Genomic DNA, 6000 nt, shown 5'->3' with positions numbered 1-6000 from the left:
TGATGCTGCTTGGCCTGCCGTGTTCATCCAGCTCTACACCTTGTTATCTCAGATTCTCCAGCATCTGCAGTTCCTACTATCTCTGAAACATAGTGATATCAACAAGTTTCACCCCACCATCAGACTTACCATGGACTACTCTTCAGAAAAAGTCTAATTCTTGGACACATGCATCTCTGAGAAGGATGGACACCTCAATATCTCACTCTATGGCAACCCCATGGGTAACTTCACAATGTTGCACTTCTCTAGCTTCCACACTAAGCATATTAAAACAGCCATCCCCTACGGACAAGCCCAACGCATACACAGGATCTGTTCAGATGAGGAGGAACATGACGGACACCTGAAGGTGCTGAAGGACGCCCTCATAGGAACAGGATATGATACTCAACGCAACGATCGCCAGTTTCAATGTGCCATAGTGAAAAACTGTGATGCCCTTCTCAGAAGACAGACAAGGGATACGACCAACAGGGTACCCTTTGTCATCCAGTATTTCCTGGGTGCAGAGAAACTGCACCATGTTCTTTGCAGCCTTCAAAACATTATCGATGATGATGAGCACCCTGGCAAGATCTTCCCTAAGCCTCCACTTCTCGCCTTTAAACAACTGCCAAACCTTAAACAGACCATTGTTTGCAGCAAACTTCTCAGCCTCAGGACAATATTGACCATAACACCATACAACCCTGTCATGGCAACCTCTGCAAGACGTGTCAGATCATCGACCTGGACACTACCATCACACGTGGGAACACCACCCACCACGTACACGGCAGATACTCATGTGATTCGGCTGACATTGTCTATCTCATACGCTGCAGGCAAGGATGCCCCAAGGATGGTACATTGGCGAAACCATGCAGATGCTACAACAATGGATGAATGGACACTGTGCAACAATCACTAAACAGGAATGTTCCCTCCCAGTGGGGGAACACTTCAGCCGTCAAGGACATTAGGCCTCAGATCTTCGGGTAAGTGTCCTCCAAGATGGACTTTGGGATACGCAACAACACAGAGTCGCTGAACAGAGGCTGATAGCCAAGTTCAGTACTTATGAGAATGGCCTCAACCAGAATCTTGGGTTCATGTCAGACTACAGGTGATCCCACCACACTATTCTCTCTCTCACTCTCTCTCACTCCCTCACTCGCTCACTCTCTCTCACTCTCTCACTCTCTCAGTCACACAAACACATTCACACAAACACACACACAGACCTTCCCTCATGCACACACACACACACTCTTTCTCTCAAGCACGTGCACCTACACACACACCACCTCCCCCCCCCTGCCCCGCCCAACACACACACACAAATCTATGGGGTGAATTTGCATTTCAGATTTGTAATTGCAGATACATTCTTTTGTCTCAAAAAGCACACAATTGGTAGACAGTCAATGTGGCATTTTATAAATTCCTACTTTGGAAATAAAACCAGTCTGACTCCTAATTCATATACAGCCAGATTCTAAACAAGGCCTCATACCTAAATTGCATTGTCTGACCTGGGATGTCATCTCTGGTTTACTGAGGGAACTGATAAAACCGATAAAACCTTTAGTTATCTCAGAAGAGTGACCTGAAAGAAATTGTGGGATTTGCATATTAATCCTTCCTAACTGATAAAAGAATTAACAGCCATCTTAGGTTTGTTCAACACATTCATATCAGTTCTATGACCCTTTGATCTTTTGCTTATAAATTCTGCGTCTGATGCCACCTCTCTCACTGACACCTGAAGAAAGAGTGAGCTTCCAAAGGTTTGTGTCTTCAAATAAACCTGTTGGACTATAACCTGGTGTTATGTGATTTTTGATGATGAACTCTGATTACAATCAAATAGTGCATTTTGAAGGTGGGATCACTTGAAAATATCACGTACACAGTCATATGGCTATGAAAACAGTTACACGCCAACAGAAAAGTTCAAGCAGTTCAAAAAAAAAACCAGGTCCCTATACACTTTGGAGAACCACTGAACTAAGTGAGGTGCTGAACAATAACAGGTTCAGTTGGATAGATGCAGAGAAACTATTTTCTCTGTGTGGAAATCTAGAACAAAACAACCTTCTTTTAAAATTAAAGTGAAATGAAGAAGCTATTTCTTCTACACAAAGAATAGTAGAAATCCAGAACATTTGTCTCTCCAAAAGGCAATGAGTAAACACTGCGTCAATTGGAAGTTTCAAGCTGGAGATTGATGGATTATTTCTTGGCTAAGGTAGTAAGGAAGTTAGACAAAAGGCTGGCAAATTAAGCTGAAGTGCACATCAGCCATGATCTGATTGAATGACAGAACAGGCTCAAGGGGGAGAAGAGGAGAAATGCAGATAGTAAAACAGAGTCAAATAATTATCAGTACAGCATGCCCTTTTTATTCCAGCTGACTCCCATTCCCTTTTCCTGTTGTGTATTGTGAAGCCACATAGAAAACTGAGTCATATTGCTGTCCGTTAAGTGAGTTTAGCAGAATCTCTAAACACAGGTTAAAAACTCGAATGGAAACCTGGCAACTGGACAAACTGCATGTATTCATTTAGAAAAACAAAGAATGACAGGCAGTGTTTTTACAGCTGCAACTAACTCTTGTGTTTGGCAGATGATGAATTGCCTAAGCTTCACTGATGTGATTCATGACATCATACAAACCTTTTGAATGTTGAATACTTGTACTATGCACCCTGCTATTATCATGATCTGAGGAAAAATTGATTGGCTTAAATTTCAAATCTTAGAAACACTTAAATCACTGTCTCTGTGTGCATCTCAGAAACTAATTTTGAAATCTTTTTACCAGCCAGTGTGCAATCCCAACTCGTACACTTAGCTCCCCACAACCCTTGCAACAGTGTAATCTCTTACATGCTGAGAGTTATTCCACAGGAGACCTTCCACTATCTATAATAATATGCAGTTCTCACTTTGCAATCAACTGTTAATTATTTTGTGATTAAGCATGCCATGATTACATCACTGTCATTAGTTGTGTGGGTGTCTTCACACATGAGCGCCATAGAGTACCCTGCTTTACTGAGGCCACAATGTGTGCTAGTATCATTTGAAAAACAAACTCACAGCTAACAAAAGCTATCTTGTGGAGTTAAAAGCACATATTCTGATAACTGAATATCCTGAAGTGTGTCAGAGGCTGAAATCTCATCTTTGGCTAAAGTAGATCATTAGCTTGATGTCATGATTGATAAAGTCATTTGAACTCCTTGGTTAGATTACTGCCTGACATCATGGCCAGGTATCTACTGTTCTCCACTTTGTACAGTTTTTGATCCCTCCCTCTGTTTATAATTACAGACAACCACTTCCCACCAAGAACACTGCTCACAAAGAATAACATTGCATAGAGTTATGTGGGCTAAATTTTAACCCAAAAATTCAAGGGGTTTGAGTTTCAGATATTTAAAATTTAAAATCTCTCAAATAGGGCACCATCCCCTCCATTTTGGGGTTCAACTGAGTTGGGATAAAGACTGAGCAGCCACCTTCCTCCCAGGAGGTTGGTTGATAATTTAAGCATTTTGATGAGGCTGGCAGCCTCTGGTTTAATCTGTATTGCAGGTTCAGCAATGGCCAGGGGCAGGCAGGGTTTCTCAGGCCTTGGGTCAGGGCAGCAGCTTAGGGGAGCCGAATGCTTTTGCCAATACTTGGTCATTGCCTGAAACCAGCCACTTCTTCGCCCGCACCCACCATAGTGTCAAATTTAGAGAAACTTTGTTGCACTGAAGGTACTAATGCAGGCACACAGTTCTGTACAATGAAGAGGGTGTGCTGCCATCAAAAAAGGCATCTTTCAGATGAAAAACTAAACCAAATCTTTATGTTCTCTAATTAAAAGTAAACATCAATTAAAACATTCATCAAAGATGTGCTTGAAGTTCTTCCAGTACCCTGTTCAACAAGTTATTCTTTCACAACATCACTAGAACAGATTATCCAGCCAATTATCTCATTTGTAGCACCTTGCTTTGTGCAAATTGGCTGCTGTGTTTCCTAACATTTCAAGAGTAACTGCATTTCGAAAATATTTCATTAACTCTGAAGTGCTTTGAAATACCCTGAGCTTGTGAAGTATGCTATATGAGTGGGAAGTTTTTTTCTTTCTAATTAAAGTATAAGTTTCTGTGGAATCAGCCCTCCAACAATGTTCTGAAATTCAGGATTTTTTTTGTCCTTGAGAGAGATCATACATTCAGCTGCCTCTGCTACTCCTACTTCCACTCCCACCACTTATCTTTCTACTCTACGCTGCCTTCCAAATCGTCTTATTCATTATCAAATTTCATTGGTCATTCAGCACATTCCCTCTAAATTACTGGGCACTTGGTTTCCCCTCCATGGCTTATGGACTATTGTAAATGCTTCACTTCAGGCACTTCTTTCTCTTCAAACAAACAGTCATCTATTACCACCTCAAAAGAAACATCTTTTCACCATTGCTAACTGTATCCCTATCTTCAGCCTCTTCTCAATAGCAACACTTAATCTTTAATTATTAATGTTTGCATGTTAAAGATAGTCTGGGTCCAATGAGACACACTGACATGTTTGTTGTGACACCATCTCAAAATCTGGCAGTGAAGTTGACACTACAAATCTAATATACGATGTGACATCAGGGTTAGTTGCCGTCGAGATTTGATCTAGGCAAGAATGCTACATGCAACTTCACATAAATATGTGCTAACAAAATGCACCATCTTGTCTAATGTGTTTGGTGTGTTGACAGGATAGTTGGTCTTCTCTATTCTTTAGAATTCTGTCAAAGAAACTCTGGAAATTTTCTGTAAAATTTTTTTGGACAAAATTACAATAACCTGTTCAGTCCCAGCTGTGGGCAAACCCATGTCTTCAGGCTGACATTGAAAGGGGTTTTGGACCCGTTTGAACTTGCTGCATCCAAATCAGAGATAAAAGATCCGAAGTGTGTCTCCAAGTGACTCAAATGACGGATCATTATGAGTGGAGGACGCTGTTCAATTTCATTCTGTTCGACACAAAAGTTGAGGGAAAGAGTAAAAGTTCAACTTCTGCATATTACACTTCCTCAATTCAAATCTTTTCATGAATTTTGCGTTAATCACGCAATTGAAGAATTTCTGTATTCTTTCCTTGCTTAGGTGTTTGGTACACTTGCCTTTATTGGTCAGTGCATTGAGGAGAGGAGTTGTGATGTCATGTTGCGGCTGTACAGGACATTCGTTAGGCCCACTTTTGGAATAGTGCGTGCAATTCTGGTTTCCCTGCTCGAGGAAAGATGTTGTAAAACTTGAAAGGGTTCAGAAAAGATTTACAAGGATGTTGCTAGGGTTGGAGGGCTTGAGCTATAGGAAGAGGCTAAATAGGCTGGGGCTGTTTTCCCTCGAGTGTCGGAGGCTGAGGGCTGACCTTAGAGAGATTTATAAAATCATGAGGGGCATGGATAGGATGAATAGCCAAGGTCTTTTTCCCCAGGGTAGAGGAGTCCAAAACTAGAGGACATAGGTTTCAGTTGAGAGGGGAAAGATTTAAAAGTGATCTAAGGGGCAACTTTCTCACAGAGGGGCTGGTGAGTGTATGGGATGAGCTGCCAGAAGAACTGGGGGGAGGCTGGTACAATTACAACATTTAAAAGGCATCTGGATGAGTGTATGAATAAGAAAGGTTTAGAGGGATATGGGCCAAATGCTAGCAAATGGGATTACCTTAATTTAGGATATCTGGTGGGCATGGACGAGTTGGACTGAAGGGTCTGTTTCCATGCTGTCCATCTCTGACTCTGTATTTGCAATCAGTTGATAGTTTCACAAATATATCTTTGCCGTAAGAAAAAGGCAGGTCTGGTCTAGGTTATGAAATAAAAATCATTGAATTGTCTTTGTTTGCAGTCTTTTGCAAATGCATGTATTTGATTCCTCAGTTCAAAAAAATCTTTGCAGTACTTTCTATCTCCAAAGCCAGTGAAGTTAAGTGTGAAATAACACGTAATCCAAGCCT

General features: G+C 41.3%; 1 protein-coding gene across 2 annotated transcripts in view; it reads left to right on the top strand.

Annotated features, from left to right (window-relative positions):
- Nucleotides 1–6000, top strand: part of si:ch211-212o1.2 (uncharacterized protein LOC492735 homolog) — a 119075-nt gene that overhangs the window by 36540 nt on the left and 76535 nt on the right. The gene's annotated exons all lie outside the window — the stretch shown is intronic.

The sequence above is a fragment of the Rhincodon typus genome, chromosome 15 (genome assembly GCF_021869965.1).
Source record: "Rhincodon typus isolate 14 chromosome 15, sRhiTyp1.1, whole genome shotgun sequence".
NCBI classification, from domain to species: Eukaryota; Metazoa; Chordata; class Chondrichthyes; order Orectolobiformes; family Rhincodontidae; genus Rhincodon; species Rhincodon typus.
The sequence above is the reverse complement of the archived record's forward strand: the minus strand, read 5'-3'. Positions and strand labels throughout refer to the sequence as shown.